Source organism: Notechis scutatus, chromosome 4 (assembly GCF_049901735.1).
Source record: "Notechis scutatus isolate UNSWTSFEM ecotype Mainland chromosome 4, rNotScu1.2, whole genome shotgun sequence".
Lineage (NCBI taxonomy): Eukaryota > Metazoa > Chordata > Lepidosauria > Squamata > Elapidae > Notechis > Notechis scutatus.
The window spans coordinates 87,739,335-87,756,626 of record NC_142012.1 but is presented as its reverse complement, the minus strand read 5'-3'; the positions used below and the strand labels follow the sequence as shown (position 1 = coordinate 87,756,626).

Here is a 17,292-nt window from a genome sequence, read left to right as displayed (position 1 = left end):
TTGCAACAGCCGGGTTACAGAAGAAACAATAACCCCCCACAAAGCCCCTCCCGCTCCGACGCAAGAAGCCGAGCGACCCCGGGGAGCCCTTTACATTACAAGAGCAGTTTCCTTCCTGAGGGCCAGCCTGCTTTGGGTTTCGATTGGCCAGGCGGAGGCAACCTGCTTTTTTGATTGGCCAGTTCTGGTATGATTGACGGATAAAAAGAAAAAAAAATTGGATATTGTTTCCGGTCTCGCTAAATGCTTTTGCTAGGAAACTGCTCCCGTGCAGCAGCGATGGCCGAGTGGTTAAGGCGTTGGACTTGAAATCCAATGGGGTCTCCCCGCGCAGGTTCGAACCCTGCTCGCTGCGGTATGCGGGCTTCTTTTTGTTTTCAATTCACCCTAAATTCCAAATACATTTAATAGTCAAACGTTTCGCTCGGCTCCGGCTCCAAGCGTTCCTTTCGTTGCCCTTGTGCGCCGGCATTTAAAGTTTTTTTTTAAAAAAGGGAGGTGCGCGCAACCTACGCGGTTTCCTAGAAACCTGCGCCTACCGCCATCGCCTTTTGTTTTGTTCCCCCCTCCCCTGCAGAATCGCTCCTTCTTCTTCCGTGGACGAACCGCCTCTTGGAAGGCAGGTGTCTGTGGGAGTAGGCATTACACGAAGGCAAGCAATAGATCATTAATTGATTTGCAGAATTAACAGAGTTGGAAGGGACCTTGTAGGTCATCTAGTCCAACCCGCTCTCCCCCAAACACCATTTCTGACAGACGGCAGTCCTAGATGGGGCATTCTTAAATATTCCTTTATCTTGAGAAAGGGAACACCTCCTTCCTTCTGCACTCAGAATTGTTCCTCGGGGAAAAACAAAACAAAAAACAAAACAAAAAGCAGGACTGTTATATCTCTGGGTGTGTAAAGAAAACAGCCCCCCCGAAATGCACCCGCTCCTGAGGCGACGCTTTCTGTTTCGCTTCTTTCCCAACAGCCTTCCCCCCCATCCCAAGAGGGCCAGATCTTAGCTGCAGCCAGCCATGCTCTGTCTTGACCCCAAAAGGCGACCTGGGTCAAATCTTCCAAGGCACCCGAAGGCCAGACAAGGAAGAATGGGTGGAAACTGAACTGAAACTGGGGAGATTCAATAAGGAGAAATTTTCTGACAGTGAGATCAACCAACGGGACAGAAGTTGCCTTCAGAAGTTGTGGGAGCTTCATCACTGGAGGCTTTCAAAAAGAGGCTGGACGTGGCAACTTTAAAGACTTGTGGACTTCCACTCCCAGAATTCCTGAACTAACAAGAGTGGAGGAGGAATTCTGGGAGTGGAAGTCCACAAGTCTTAAACTTGCCCAGTTTGGACAACTCTGGTGTAGGGTCTCCTGCTTGGGCGGGGGTTGGACTAGATGACCTACAAAGTCCCTTCCAACTCTGTTCATGTTTTTTTTAAAAAAAAAACAAAAAACAAAAAACCAGTCACGGCTTGGGATTGGCGCGTGCTAAACTCCAGTCTCAACATGTCAATGGAGATTCTCGTCCATCCAGGACGCAAGTGGTCTCCGAGGGGGCCACAGATTTGCGCGTGGGCAGTGTAGGCGACTTGGTTCAGTTAGGATTGCTCGCATTGTGTGGGAAGCCAGGAAAGGGGTTGGTTCGGAGAGCAGGTCACGCGTGTGTCGACTTAAAGGCAGCCCCTGACGACACCGGCGAAGGTAGCCAGGACGAACGAATGAATGAATGAATGAATGAATGAATCCCGCTGCCGTTCAAGCGGCGTTTCTGGGCGCAGATGAAAAACCTGGTGTGGACTCTCTTTCCAGCCTGGATCGGGAGTCCGGCGTCTTCTCACCACCCGGAAAACACCGTCGCGGTCTCAGCACAGTGCGGGGTGGATCAAGGAATGGACTTCGGCCTCTGGGAGTATATTCCAGCTGAAGGGTCTTCAAACTTATTTATTTTTATTTATTTTTTTATTTATTTATTTGATTTGTCAATTGTTTACAAGATAATAAGTACAAGTGTATACATAGTTGTGAATATATGAAATGGGTACATATAAGAAAAATAAAAGAATAAGAGAAACAATAGGACAGGGACGGTAGGCACGTTGGTGCGCTTATGCACGCCCCAAGTTTAAGACTTTGGACTTCAACTCCCGGAATTCCTGAGCTAACATGACTGGAGGAGGAATTCTGGGAGTTGAAGTCCACAAGTCTTAAAGCTGTCAAGTTTGAAGACCCCCGTATAATGCTTGTTTTGCTCAAAAGACAAACTGAGGCTGGGGAATTCTGGGAGTTGAAGTCCACACATTTCTTAAAGTTGCCAAGTGTTGAAAAACACTTGAATACATTGGAGCTGGATGTTTAGTAGTATATGTTTCCCTGACTTCCTAACTTTTCAGGTTTAATTTATACATCCTGAGTCTTCTGTTAATTTTTAACATAGTTAAAGTTGATTTTGTAACATGTATTTGTACTTAAATCTTACTTCAGATCAGTCCCATATCCTGTTCTTTTGGAGTAACTGTGGAATGTGTTGGGATATACCTGAGATGGCTTTATATACAGCACTTGCACTTTACTAAATTAAATCCTTTTCATTTGCGGAAAGTATACACCCCAAAAGGACAGTGCCAGAGATCACTAAAATAGTACCTATAAATTCTATCCATATTACTAAGAACCTAAATTTAAGAAGCATTATGTAACAGAGGTATTAAGACATGGTTTTTCTGTCTTTGGTGTGTGTGTCTGCCTCCAGGCTGTTTCATAACAACAACAAAAAAGGTGTCCCCTCCCCTCCCCTATCAGGTACAGTAGTAAAACGGGATTTTTAAAGTCAATATTTAATTTAATTTCAATTCAGCTTGCCTTCAGAAATTGTGGGTGCTCCAACACTGGATGTTTTTAAGAAGAGACTGGACAGTCACTTACTTGGAATGGTATAGGACAGTGGAGATTCATCACTGGAAGCTTTCAAGAAGAGACTGGACTGCTATCTGTCAGAAGTTGTGTAGGATCTAATTGGGTGATCTTCTAAACCAGTGGTTCCCAAACCTTTTTCAGTCCACCGCCCCCTTGGTGCTACAAACTCATCCTCAATGCCCCCCACCCAGGGGCGGGATTCAAATTTCTGTGGGCATGGCCTAATTTGAGGGTGTGGTTTTCTGGTCACGTGACTGGTGGTGTGGCTTGCTGGTCACATGACTGGGTGGGCGTGGCTTGCTGGTCACGTGACCGGGTGAGTGTGGTTTGTTGTCTGGCAAACCAAATACAAGTGGTCCTCACTTAATGGCCGGTTGCTTAGCAAGTGTTCTAATTTATGACTGGCCTCCCCAGAACTACTTGACCTGTTTTTGGAGTTTTGACAGCCATGCACACACATATACACATACTCCCTTCCAACCCTGCTGGAGCTGCTTTGCCGATTCTTGTTGATTTGTTTTATTTGTATTTCTTTATTTTATGTTGCTGAATTGCATTGACATGTGTGTCCCTTCTTGTGCACAACCCAGAAGCTTTTGTGATTCTTTGCAGCAAAAATTACCGACCTCTGCCTTTGCTCTACTTTTCAAACGTGCCAGCACTGCTGCTTTCGAGGTGCCAGCCCTGCAGGTCCACCCCATTGAGCTCGGTGCACTGGAGGGACCTGCCCAAACAAGTCCGAGCAGAGCGGTGCACCAAATCAATGGGGTGAGCCTGGGAGAGGGAAAGAGAGAGATAAAAGAGAGAAGGAAAAAAGAAAGAGAAAAGGGAAAGAAAGAAAAAGGGACAAAGAAGGGGGGACATGGAGGGATGGAGGGGGGAGGAGAGAGAGAGGGAGAGAGAGAGACCTGATGCATCAGATTGAAATGAGGCCTAGTTTAGAGGCCCTTTTCCACATCAAAACATCTTTGCCAGCACATTGAAACATCTTTGGCTTCTATTAATCAAAGGTTTTGTGGACGAAACATGGCCAAGACTATCAGGAAGCTCTCACATTTTGTTGAGGCTTTAAACAGGATCAGTTGGACCAGATCTCCACCCTAAAAAATTACTTTTCCCCAATGTATTACAGTGCCAATTCTGAAGAAGGCAAAATCAAAATGTACTGGTAAATTACACTGAAAACACACACACACACACACACTCCCTTCTAACCCTGCTGGAGCAGGTGATTGGACTAGAATAGATATCTCTTTATCTTTCTCCTCCCTCCCTCCTCCCTCCTTCTTTCTTTTCTTTCTGTTTCTTTTTCTTTCTTGTCCCTTCCTTCCATCCCCTCCTCTTTCCTTGTCCCTTTTTCTTTCTTTCTTTTTCTTTCTGTCCCTTCCTTCCATCCCCCTTTCTTTCTCCCTTTTTCTTTCTTTCCCTTTTCTCTTTCTCTTCTTCCTTCCCTCTTTCTCTCTCTCTCTCTCGTTCCTCTCTCTTTCCCTCTCTCAGGCTCACCCCATTGACTTCATGCACAGCTCCGTTCGGACTTACTTGGGCAGGTGCCTCAAGGGGCTCAATGGGGTGGAACACAGCGGTGGCAGGATATTTGAAAAGGAGAACAAAACCACTCTGGCTTTGCTCTCCTACTCCCAATGCTGCATTCGGGAGGAGCTCCTTGCACCAGAGTGTGCAAGTCAATGGGATGATCCTGCGGGGCCTTGTCTTGAATGCGGTGGCAGCGGCATTTTTTCTCACCCCTGAATTGTGCCCTGCCGCTCACCTCCAGTGCCCCCCCTGCTGCCTCTTAGCGCCCCCCTGCCGGCCCCCTTGCCTCTCAGTGCCCCCCTAAAGCACTCCCCCCAGGGGGCAGTACCGCCCACTTTGGGAACCACTGTTCTAAACCATGGTATTACCTGTGACATCTATGAAATAAAAGTTGGATTTTGAAGTTAGAATACTGACATTTTTGAACGTTGATGTTGGAGAAGACTCCTAAAAATACCATGGACAGCCAAGAAAACCTATGGATCAATCAAACAAATCAATCCCCAGAGTTGTCACTTGAGGCACAAATGACCAGCTCAAACTATCGTACTTTGGACACATTATGCAAAGTCCCAACCCTAGAAGAAGGCTTATTATGGCCTCCCTGCCTCCTTTTTGCCTTCTCATTTAGCTTGCACCATTTAGAACAGGGTGGGCAACTTTGGAGAACTTTACGACCTGTGGACTTCAACTCCCAGAATTCCTGAGCCAACATGGCTGGTTCAAGAATTCTGGGAGTTGAAGTCCACTGGTCGTAAAGTTGCCATAATTACACAACCCTGATTTAAAATGCTAGAGATAAAGTAACCACATCTGATCTTGCTGAGCTTCTAAATTTGGAAAATATCAGTCAAATACAAGTTCTAAAGTACATTTTGTGACCATTACACGACCTACAAACTTTACATTTAAGTAAAACTAAACTCCCTGCTGTGCTTGGAGACAATTAAAAAAATTCCCTGTCGATTTTTATTATTTCTTTCAAGTAGAACACTTATATCAACATGTAATTCTATTAATTTTAAAGATGTATAAGGACTTGATATAAAATGATAATTGAGATCATTACATATTGTGTTCTTCCGGTAATGTATGACAGAAATGAGGTGGATTTTAAAAGCCCGTTATTATTCAGTGTCACAGTGCCATCAAGAGGTCTTTGTCAAAATTGCAGGGAGATTTCTCAAAAATTTTGTACTTGAAAACGTTTTAAAAAATGAATTTCTGATGTTGGGATTTGCTGATTAAATACGCTTTTGTAGACAGGGCTAGTACAAAATTTTAAAAATTGAGGCTGTAATGTTATTACCTTTATTTCGCTATACTGAAAAGAGTTGGGAACAAATGCTTTTTTTTTTTTTCCCTTTTCCCCGCTTTACCCTATACTTCTTGCTTTCCCTTTCTCCCCTCCCCTACTTTCTCGCTATCTTTATTTTCACTTGTGTTTTATATTTTGATAAAAGGTTTATAAAAATGATCTCTGTCTCTCTATATAAACAAAATTACTACTATAAAATGCCTGACTGTTCACACAACTTTACTTTGTTCTGATTGATGGGAATGATCTTCCCTAAATTCCAGCTTTTCTTGATTCCTTTTTGCAACGGATGTACCCACATCAAAGCAAACTCCTAGATTTTATACTTTGGAAATAAAGATGATGCTGAGGTCTGTATTAAAGTGGAGTTTTCAAAGTTGGTGACTTTAAGATGTGTGGACTTCAACTCCCAGAATGCCCCAGCCAGTTCTTGGCTTCCACATCCACACATCAAAATGCATCATGGCTACCATCTAGATGTTTTTTTTTAACCACGTCACCCTATGAGGGAGATAAATAAATACTCTTGGCTTCTTAAATCCATATTCTGACTGTTGCCAAATTTGAAAAGCATCTTTAAATCATCTCTTTTCCCCCCTCCTGCTTCCCAAGATGCCTTAATTGAATTTTTTTTTGAGTTAGTCACTCTTTTCTTTTCTTTTAGATTGGAAACTGTTCCAATTTTGACAACTGCTTTCTTGATTTACCATAGACAAAATGGGGGTTACAGAGACAGGTGGCCTAGTAGGGTTGTTTAAAACAGGACATAGTTTAGGAAATAGCATTTAAACAATATTGAGAGAAAGCAGTGAATGGTCTTTGGGTTTGTTCATTGGGGTGCAACACCAATGCATTGCAATTCTTAGGGAAGAAGCCAGAATAATATATGTTCTGAACAAGCAGTGGGGTCTATGGGGACAAGAATGCCATCATATGCATCAAGATGTCATTGTGCAAAATATGTGCGATTTCCTAATTGTCATTTGTGTCATGATATGACCAATGCTAATTAACCTAGCAGTTCGAAAGCATGTAAAAAGGCAAGTACCGTGTTTCTCACAAAATAAGGCTGGGCCTTATTTTTTTTTGACTCCCCCCCCAAAACAATGAGGTCGTCTTTTCGGGGGTGACTTAATTCCCCCCCTTGCATCCTCGGACGGGTGGGCGGCGACGGCTTGGATGTTGACCTCGACGTTGGTGGGGCACTTCGTATTGGGAGACCTTCCGCCACCATTGCTTTCTCTTCTCCACGTGCTGCCACGGTGTTTAGAGCAACGCATCATTTTTAGAGCAATGCGTCGTTTTTAAAAGAATTGGCTTTGCCTTCAAAGGCAAAGGGAAGGTGGCGACAGGAGCGCCTGAAGCTGAGTGTCTCCGCCGGGCTCCGGTTGCAGGGAGGAGCCCTGGCTGCGCCAAACGCCATGGCATTGCTCTAAACGCCGCGGCAGCACGGGGAGAAGGGAAAGCAACAGTGGCGGAAGGTCTCCCGATATAAAGTGCCCCACCAACGCCGAAGTCAACACAGGCAGCACCATATCCGGATATGCAACAAAAGTACTTCCTAACGGCAAGCCCCCCCCACCATTTTGCATGTTTAATATAGGCCTTAATTTGGGGGGAGGGGCTTAATTTGATTTTATGCCTATAAAACATGCTGGGACTTCCTATTGGGGGAGGCCGTATTGTTGGAGAAACACGGTAGAAAACTAGGGACTACTTTGGTGGGAAGGTAACAGCATTCTGTGCACCTTCGGCGTTTAGTCATGCCGGCCATATGACCACGGAGACGTCTTCGGACAGCGCTGCCTCTTCAGCTTTGGACCGGAGATGAGCACCACCCCCTAGAGCCGGAAACAACTAGCATGTATGTGGCAAGGGGAACCTTTACCTTTAATAATTGTATCATCTACAAGACGAGGTTTTGATATTTGTGATGTCATAGCTTCCAATGAATGCCATTGAAAATAGCAACACACGGCTCCCCTGGGCCCCGTTTTTGGCGACAATGGCCTCCTGCAGCACTCTGCCAGTGAAAACAGAGTGAAAACAGAAGGCCACATGCGCCCCCCCCCACCTCAGTTTTTGCTGGCAGAGGCACCTCGGGCCTTGAGTTTGACACCTCTGATCTATATATTTCTGGAAGATATAAGAGGAAAAATTATCCATAATACATAGGTTCGCAAAGATGATTACATCACTAGATTATAGGACTCTCCTTGCAATAAATGACTATTTTGGTTTTTTTTGATTCTGTTAATTAACCAACCGAAGCAAAAAATAGTTTGAAGCATTTTTATTATTGTTCATATACTTTTTGCTCATAAGAAACTGCCAACAACAAAATAAAAGTACATTCAGCCTGCTTGTAGCCACATCTTATCCTGCTTCCTTAGATTCACAGCCTGCGGCCTTAGGAAAGAAGGAAAGTACTTGGGAAAGTGGCTCAGATTAAGGGCCTTGGGCGACTCAGTCAATTGATACAAATTTATAGGTATAAACAGGAGCAAAGATAAATGCTGTTATATGCACTGTTTAACATCTATCATTCATAAGAATATCACCTTTCAATTAATAAATATATAAATATAAAAAAATTAAAGACATGGATTTTTGGCTTCATCACTCCTCTTTTCTCTGAAGGCATCTTTTCTGCAAAAAGAAATTAATGTCTCAAAATCCAGGACAAGTCTGCTAACATAATGATTAGACCCCTACATGAAGAAAGTGTTAATTGTATTGCTGTATTGATTTCCTATGCTTTCTCCCATCGACTTGGAAATTAAGTTCAGACCAGAAACTTCTATTTTGCTAGATAGCTTCAAAAACGTGTCTCCTTCACCGACTGCTGTGAAGCCCCATTCCCCATCCCTTTCTTACTGGAGCTAATGTGCGCATTACTCTTCGAAATCAACATTCACCAAGAATTAAAACCACCATTTCAGAATCTGTTTTAGTGTCTGGTCAGATAGTTTTACTGCTCATTGCTGAGTGTGGGCTTTTATATGCAGGATAGCGAAAGGCATTCACTACTCTGCACTGAGCCTGTATTCTGCTTAAGCCCCTGCACCACAAAATTTGGCTGTGACGCAGTTCCTGTTCGCCAAAGTCAATCACTTCAGTTACTTCTTGTCCTGTTATCTCCTCCTCTTTGAGCGGCTGCTCTCCAATTTCTTTCAGGAACCACAAATATCTGGTAGGAACACTAATGATGACTTGTCCCCATACCAAGGACCCCAGGCCAAAAAAGAGGGACCACAGCCACTGCTCTAGGGTGAGCGCCGTGCAACTAAAGGGCTTCCCTCCAAACTCAACAATTAGAATTTGTGCAATCAAGGTTCCTAGAGTGACACCGCAAAAAATGCTGTTTCTGAATATTCCCGAAAAAACATTCCGTTCTCCGTGAATTTTTCGCGCATTGATTTCATTACAAATTTGCATCATTACAAATGTGTTAAATATAATGGTGTAGTGTTGGGTGGGTGGGGACTGCAGGGTTGAGGTTCGTCCATTTTCAATATCAAATAATTGTTCCCCTACAAACAATAGTGAGAAGACCACTACAAGCTGATAAAGGGCATGCAAGAAAATATTTTTCATCATTATACGGGAGATGAGTGGTTTGTTTCTACCGTAAGGCTTCCGTTTCAGCAGTGATTCAGTTGGCTTTTCTGTGGCTAAAGCAAGTGAAGCAAAGGTATCCATAATGAGATTAACCCACAGCATCTGAACTGCCTTCAGAGGGGAATTCTGGGTGATGCAAGCACCCGTAAAAGCAACTATCACAGCTACTACATTGACTGTAAGTTGAAACTGAAGAAATTTGGAAATGCTATCATACACGTTTCTACCCCACATCACTGCTTTTACAATACTCGAAAAATTGTCATCGGTAAGAATAATATCCGAAGCTTCCTTAGCTACATCTGTTCCAGCAATTCCCATGGCAAAGCCAACATCAGCCTTTTTTAATGCTGGCCCGTCATTAGTACCATCCCCAGTGACTGCTACTACTTGTCTTTGCTCTGTGATATTGCTGTTAATGATCCCTTCCACCAAGTTATATTTATCAGCTGGGGAGGATCTTGCAAGCACGGCTAGGGTAGGCCAGATCCTGTCTATCAATTCTTGTTTGATCTCCCCATTCTGATTACGAATTAATCGATTAAACTCAATCCCCTCTAAACACAGAAAGGTCTCCCCGGGGTGCAGAATCCCACACTTGGCTGCGATTGCCCGTGCTGTGTTAATATTGTCGCCAGTGACCATACGGACAACGATGCCAGCGTTCTGACACTTCCTGATTGCGTCTGGAACTTCGGGTCTTACTGGATCTTCAATGCCCACAATTGCAATGCAAGTTAAATCCTTAATAACATTGTCCTCATCGTCCCATACTGGCTCTTCTGAATCAGGGCCACCCGGAAAATCTTTGAAAGCAATACAGATGGTTCGGAGTCCCTCAGAAGCCATCGGGGCAATCACATTTTTAATCACATTTTCCCTATCCTTTCTGGAAAAAGGTTCACGCTCTGCAGCAGAGTTCAATATTTTGGTGCATTTTTGAAGAAGTATTTCAGAAGCACCTTTGCTGAAGAGCTGATAACCACCACCAGCATTTTTCAAAACTGTACTCATAGATTTCCTGTCAGAATTGAAGGTATACACTTTATACAATGTTTCTTCTGGGATCTTAGTCCTCATGAGCTCATAATCCAGATTTAATTCTATAAGTAAGCCCAGTAAGGCACATTCAGTTTTATTGCCAATATGACGGGGCAGTCCTCCTTCTACTTCAGGATTCAGGATCTTGGACGTATAAGCACAGTTAACAGAAACACCTTTCAGCAGATAAGCCAACAAAGCTGGATGAATTAAAACAGGGGCAGGGACAATTTTATAATGTTTACCCCCAATAAAAATCTGAACCACTGTCATTCTGTTCATTGTTAAAGTCCCGGTTTTATCTGAGCAAATGGCTGTTGCGTTGCCCATAGTTTCACAGGCATCCAGATGCCGGACCAAATTATTATCTCTCATCATTTGCTTCACAGAATAGGCGAGGGAGATGGTTACTGCAAGTGGGAGGCCCTCAGGCACGGCTACAACCAAAATCGTCACGCCAATGATAAAGAATTTCACCATATATTGTATATACACAGGCGTACATTCAACAGTCCAAATGCGCTTCTCAACCACAAATGTTCGAATGAGAAAAGAGGCTATAAGAACAGTGACGGTGATTATAGACATTGCCAGCCCAGCTTTGCCAATTTGCACGGCTAATCTGGTCAGTTTTCCCTGGAGGACAGATTTTTCTTTTTTGTGCCCAGTAGATTTTGGGTGGCTTTCCTCAGTTTCCTCTGTTTTCTTCTCTTCAACTTTCTTCCCTTCTTTGTTCTTAGGGGAACCATTCTTGTTGGTCTCTTTTGGTTGCTCGTGTTCTCCAACTCCAAGTAAAGTGAGGATAATGCCAGTTTGTGAGTTAATGCCAACAGCTGTAACAACCATTTTTCCAGAGCCTTCCATCACGTGGGTACCTGACAGCAGCATAGGGTCCTGTCTTAAAGTCTTCTTGACTTGATCAGATTCCCCTGTAAGGGAGCTTTCATCTAGTTTCAAATCATAGCCTTGGAGAAGCAGACCATCAGCTGGTAGAAGATCCCCGTATCTGATTTGCACGATATCCCCAACCACTAAGTCAGCTACTGGGATCTGTGTTACATTCCCACTCCTGATGACAGTAATTTTTTGCTCCTTGTCAATGCGATTCTGCAGCCCTCTGAACTGTTTTTCCTTGCTCCAGTCATTGAAAGCTGTTACAAGCACCACACAAACAACTGATAGAAGAATAGCGGAACCTTCAATCCACTCGGTGCTTCCTTCTTCTTCTTCTCCTCCTTCAAATTCTTCCAAACGACATACTGCAAGATTTACCCCTGAAGGATGATAAAATGAAAGTCCCAATGATACCAGGGCTGCAACTTCCAAGATACATAATGTCATATCCTGCAGTGCTTCCCATATCAGTTCAAGAAATGTTAGGGGCTTTTTAGGGGGTATAAAGTTCTGTCCAAACACAGATTTCCTAAGCTCTACTTCCGATGAAGATATTCCATTTGTAGGAGATGTTTTCAGATATTTACAGATTTCAAAGATGTCGCCGTATAATTCTTTTATTTTGTTCACAGCTTCTTTCTTTCGAAATTGCATTAGATTTTTCAGCTCTGAGGTGGTGATATTGAAGTCAGCTGACGTATTGTGTGCTGGGGTCACCATCACTGTGCCTTCCTGAAATTTACAAGGATAACCCAAAGAAAGTTAATAGCATTTATAAATTGAAGCTTGGAAACACATTTCTTGCATTTATGTAAAAGCACTACCAGTATTTATGGAGGAAAGTACTTTAAAAAAAATCAGAGCCACAGGAAATTTTTTCTCAACTATTGAAGTAATTCTTACTGGTACAGTTGTAACTAGCAATGTGGAAAAACATATATTTGTACTTGAACCTCAAAAAACATGGCATGTTTTAAAACTGTGCTTGGGGATTTCTCATTCTTTTTTAATTTGCAAAAAAATAAATAAATTGGACTGGGCCCTGGAGAAGGGAAGAGATCCTTTATCCACCTTCTGTTTATACTAGGAAAGTAGAATAAAATAAACAATAACCAGGTAGACAATTTTGGCAGTCAGAGGCCACAAATTCTGAAGTGCTATAGGAGGCTATCTGGTGGTATTATGATATCACTAAATAGGTGGAGTTCTACTCAAAAGGTGTATGTTTAAAATTATATTAAGCAGAATGGACATGTTACTTTCTATACTTCTTTCCTCAAGATCTCTCTCTCTCTCTCTCTCTGGCTTGCAGTTTCTCTTGGCTGTGGAAATATCTAACTAGGATGTTTGATTTTGTGTAGTTCAACTAGAAATCCATCTAACTTCATTTGGTGGGACTTGTAATGTGACGCAATTCTACTAAGAAATAAGACTTGCTGAGATCAGTAGGATTTATACCTGTGTGAATAGCTGTACAACTGCACTATTACAAGATCACTTCCCATGTGTACAAAGATAAAAATCTGAAGAAATCTGTCTTACATATAAACCTGCAACCCAGGAGTGCTTTTAGCAATCGGACCAAAAGGACCAAACATAGGACCAGTATTTTGAATTTCTCCACAACTGTGTAAGGATCACTCAGCCCCAAATTCAGAATGTACATTTGAAAAGACAAGAAATTGTTTATGTTGATAGTTTTCTTATTGTTGTTTGAAGATAACTAACTTTTTAAATGAACAATATTGGACTTCCTAAAGTGCTATATTTCACATAAATTGTATTATTGTTGGGGACAATCTATTTATTAGCCCCCTGTCACCATGAATTCATATACATCTCAATAGGAACCTGATTGGAATACTTGTTACAAGTATACTTCAGGATGTGCCTCAGGTATAAATGAGAATAGTTCTCGTGCATCTTTCTTCTGCAAACTAAGCATCAAACTAGAATGTAAACATGTTTCATAATAATAAAAAAATGCCAGGTAATCAGATCCCTATACAACAGGAAGAGGAGACTTGACTAGAGCACAGGTGTCAAACTCGCTGCGTCACATTGCCATCACGTGACGTTTCATGATGTTTTTCTCATTCATCATGCATCTGGCCCACAGGCCGCCAGTTTGACACCCCTGGACTAGAGCATTCATTCACCAGAGAGAATTTCCTTTTTCAAGTAGAAAGTTACCCTCTTAATATTCCTTCTGATGAAAGCAAGGTTCCTCTCAAGCTTTTCATAAATAGAAAATATGGATTTGGATTGGATGGGTATTCTGGTGATCACAGAAAAAGAAATGCAAGATCTATTACACAGACAAAAGCCAGGAAAAGCACCAGGGCCAGACAAGATAACTCCTTGTTTAAAAGTCTGTGCTGACCAATTGCCCCCCCATCTTCACCAGGATCTTCAAAAGATCACTAGAGATGTGCTATGTTCCTTCTTGCTTCAAACACTCTACTTTCATCCCAATGCCAAAGAAACCCTCCATCAAGGAACTGAATGACCACAGACCAATTGCTCTAACATCTGTAGTTATGAAAACCTTTGAAAGGCTAGTGCTGTCCCACCTGAAATCATGGATCCACTGTTAGACCCCATGCAATTTACATACAAAGCAAATAGATCAACAGATGATGCTGTTAATATGCTCTACACTACACCCTACAACACCTTGAATCTCCAAAGACCTACACAAGAGTCCTTACAATACTAGACAACACAGTATCAACAGTAGAGACCTTCCAATTTCTAGGTTCTATCATATCTCAAGACCTAAAATGGACACCTAACTTCAAAAATGTAATCAAAAAAGCACAACAAAGAATGCTCTTTCTGTGTCAACTCAGAAAGCTCAAACTGTCCAAGGAGCTACTGATCCAGTTCTACAGAGGAATTATTGAGTCTGTCATCTGCACCTCTATAACTGTCTGGTTTGGTTCTGCAACCACCAGGACAGACACAGACTTCAGAGGATAATTAGGACTGCAGAAAAAGCAATTGCTACCAACCTGCCTTCTACTGATGACCTGTATACTGCATGAGCCAAAAAGACAGCTGTGAAAATATTTACAGACCTCTCACATCCTGGACATAAACTATTTCAACTCCTACCCTCAAAATGATGCTATAGAAGAACTAGACACAAGGACAGTTTTTTTCTGAACGCTCTCACTCCACTAAACAAATAATTCCCACAACATTGTCAAACTGTTTACTAAGTGTGCATTACTAATTTTTACTATATTAATCCTCCCTTCCTTTCACCCATCTCCTCCCATTCATGACTGTATGACTGTAACTTTGTTGCTTGTATCCTTACGATTTATATGGACTGTTTCCTAGTATGATTGCTTATTTGTACCCTATGACTATATTAAGTGTTGTATCTTATGATTCTTGACAAATGTATATTTTCTTTTATGTACACTGAGTGCATTTGCACCAAGACAAATTCCTTGTGTGTCCAATCACACTTGGCCAATAAAGCATTCTATTCTATTCTATTCTATTCTATTCTATTCTATTCTATTCTATTCTATTCTATTCTATTCTATTCTATTCTATTCTATTCTATTCTATTCTATTCTATTCTGGCTCAGGAAGTGACATGGTAAAAAGATTTGCTGTTATCCCACATAAAGACCCTGATTCAACCTGATAGAGCCACTTAAAAAAGTCAAAAGGGCAGTTGCTATACATGTTACAAAGAGGGACAGATGATCAACATAGAGTTATTGCTGCCATCTTGACTTTCTTGATCTCCAGGGAAACCTTTACTGCCATTTCACTGATGCTTTGGAAGACAGGAAAGACTAGGATATACTATTACTGTTTTCATGAGTTCCACTTGGAGAAAGAGACACTAAGAGTACACAAGCCCTACTGCAACTCTCATTCCTGAACTTCTCTGGTTTTCTCCAGCAATATGAATGATGATGAAACTTTCTCAGCTCTTTTTCAGAAATAACACCTTCTTAGTAGAGATAGGCTGCACAGTTTAGCTACATGCTTCTTGAGCTCCTGAATGAAAGGTGTGGTTTATATTTATATAATAAGTAAATCCTGTAATCTCCCATTATTAGTCAGACTTGCCAGAGCAATGTTGGAGTTTAGCAACATCGGGGGGAGGGGGGGCTACATCCATGTAATATATAGAGATTAGATATTGAATCATCTGTATTATCAACTTTGTCAATTGATGGCACAATGCTAATGTGTCTATGTAATTCTGAAATGTCCCTTAAGCTTTTCATAACTATGGAATTGTTATAATGGAACTGATATACAATTGTACCTTAGTAGTCAACTACTTTGAAACTCATCAAATTTGGTACTCAATGCATTTTGATGTGAAAATTTTGTCTGGTACTCATCCTTTGTTTGAACTCAACGCACAAGCTAGAACTTGTTGGTGTTGGTTGCCTTGTGACTCACTACATTATTCCTTATGGGAAAAATTGTTTGGTACTCATCATTTTGGGTACTCATTGCACCTCCTAGAACCAATCAACGATGACTACCAAGGTATGGTACCACTTTATGCTGTTATTACTATGTCAGTTGCATACACTATTTCAGCTGATTAACCTATATGTGGCATGAGTGGGTTTTAACCTCTTGAACATGACTCTCAAGTTCCTGTGAATACAGAGAGGAGGAAAATTGGATTTCACTGTATGGAAGATATTAGCCTTACTCAAGTTACTCCCCACACATATGGTTGACTGCATGCAGAAAAGGGTCCTGTTCAAGTTGTACAAACATTCAATCTCCTGCATACTTGCATATTAGCTAAGCATCAAAATTAAAGCCAGAGGAAATCACAACACATTTCATTACTGGTCTCAGAGCCACTATTCTTCAGTAAAAGAATTTTGAAGTGTGGCTCCATAACAGACTTAGATTAGAAAGTACCAAGAAACCCGAAGACTATTGAGATATTAATTAACTGCATTCCAGGAACACAGTGAGGGATGATTTATTGCTCAATGGTTTACTGAATAAACCCCAGTTGGCTGGGTTTTATACTATGTGAAACCACAGTTTACAATCACAACCTCCTAAGTACTAAGTAACATATAACCACCTTCTGACTAGCATACTCCATGAATATTGTCGTAACTTTGTTTTATGAAAATTGTCATACGCTATATTTTTATAAACACAACTGGAAGAAAAAAATATGGCAATGTTTTAAGTATAGGTAATTATATCATTGGCTTACCTGAACAGGGAACTTCAGGCAGTAGAGGGCACTTTCATCTCAAAGATGTAGCATTGGAAAGCAGAAAGAAAACCTCTTGAAGGGAAAGCAGGAAAATCAGAAGAGTAACAAAGGAAAAATAGGAGAGAAATTAACTTTTACAAATTAATTTCAGATAAATTAGCATACCTTTGTAGTAATATGGACCAAACCATTAAGAGCTTTCTCTTAAAGGGGGAGCACCTTAAAGTGTTCGTAGGAATCATTCTAAACTTTCCATGTCTATTCAGAAAATCCAGATCCTTTTTGTGTGAAGTTCTGTAATAGGAATAATTGGTTCTGTTCTTCATTTCTAAATTAAGTAATGGCTGCTCTATCAGATAGTAGTACCCTTAAGAATCATTCATTAGATCCAGTTGTTTTATTTTGATGATTGGGATTAATCATTTCCCATTTATTTTCCCATTTATTACCTGTAGAGATATATCAATCTCATAAATGTTGAGTTTACACAACTTACTGAAACCAATTAATTACATAATTGGCTAGCATAATTTGCTAGGTTAAACTATGTTAGTTAGTCACCTTCTCCAAAATTCATCTCTAAGATACTGATCTTGTTGTCCCCTAAGGTTGATGAATTACATTTCTCAGCATATGAACCCCACCTTTATTTGGTTCAAAGTACAGCAAAGTGATATAATTTGATTATTGTGCAAAGGCAACAGTTATTTATGTTACTGAATTTTTACTGGTGAGGGAGAAATGTAT

General features: G+C 41.4%; 1 non-coding gene and 1 pseudogene across 1 annotated transcript; one reads left to right on the top strand and one right to left on the bottom strand.

Annotated features, from left to right (window-relative positions):
• Positions 1–273: 273 nt before the first annotated feature.
• On the top strand, positions 274–355 carry TRNAS-UGA (transfer RNA serine (anticodon UGA)). Its single transcript has one exon. It is a non-coding gene; the product is annotated as a tRNA-Ser (tRNA).
• An 8,362-nt stretch (positions 356–8,717) lies between these two features.
• Positions 8,718–12,032, bottom strand: LOC113415370 (plasma membrane calcium-transporting ATPase 1 pseudogene; annotated as a pseudogene).
• Positions 12,033–17,292: the final 5,260 nt, after the last annotated feature.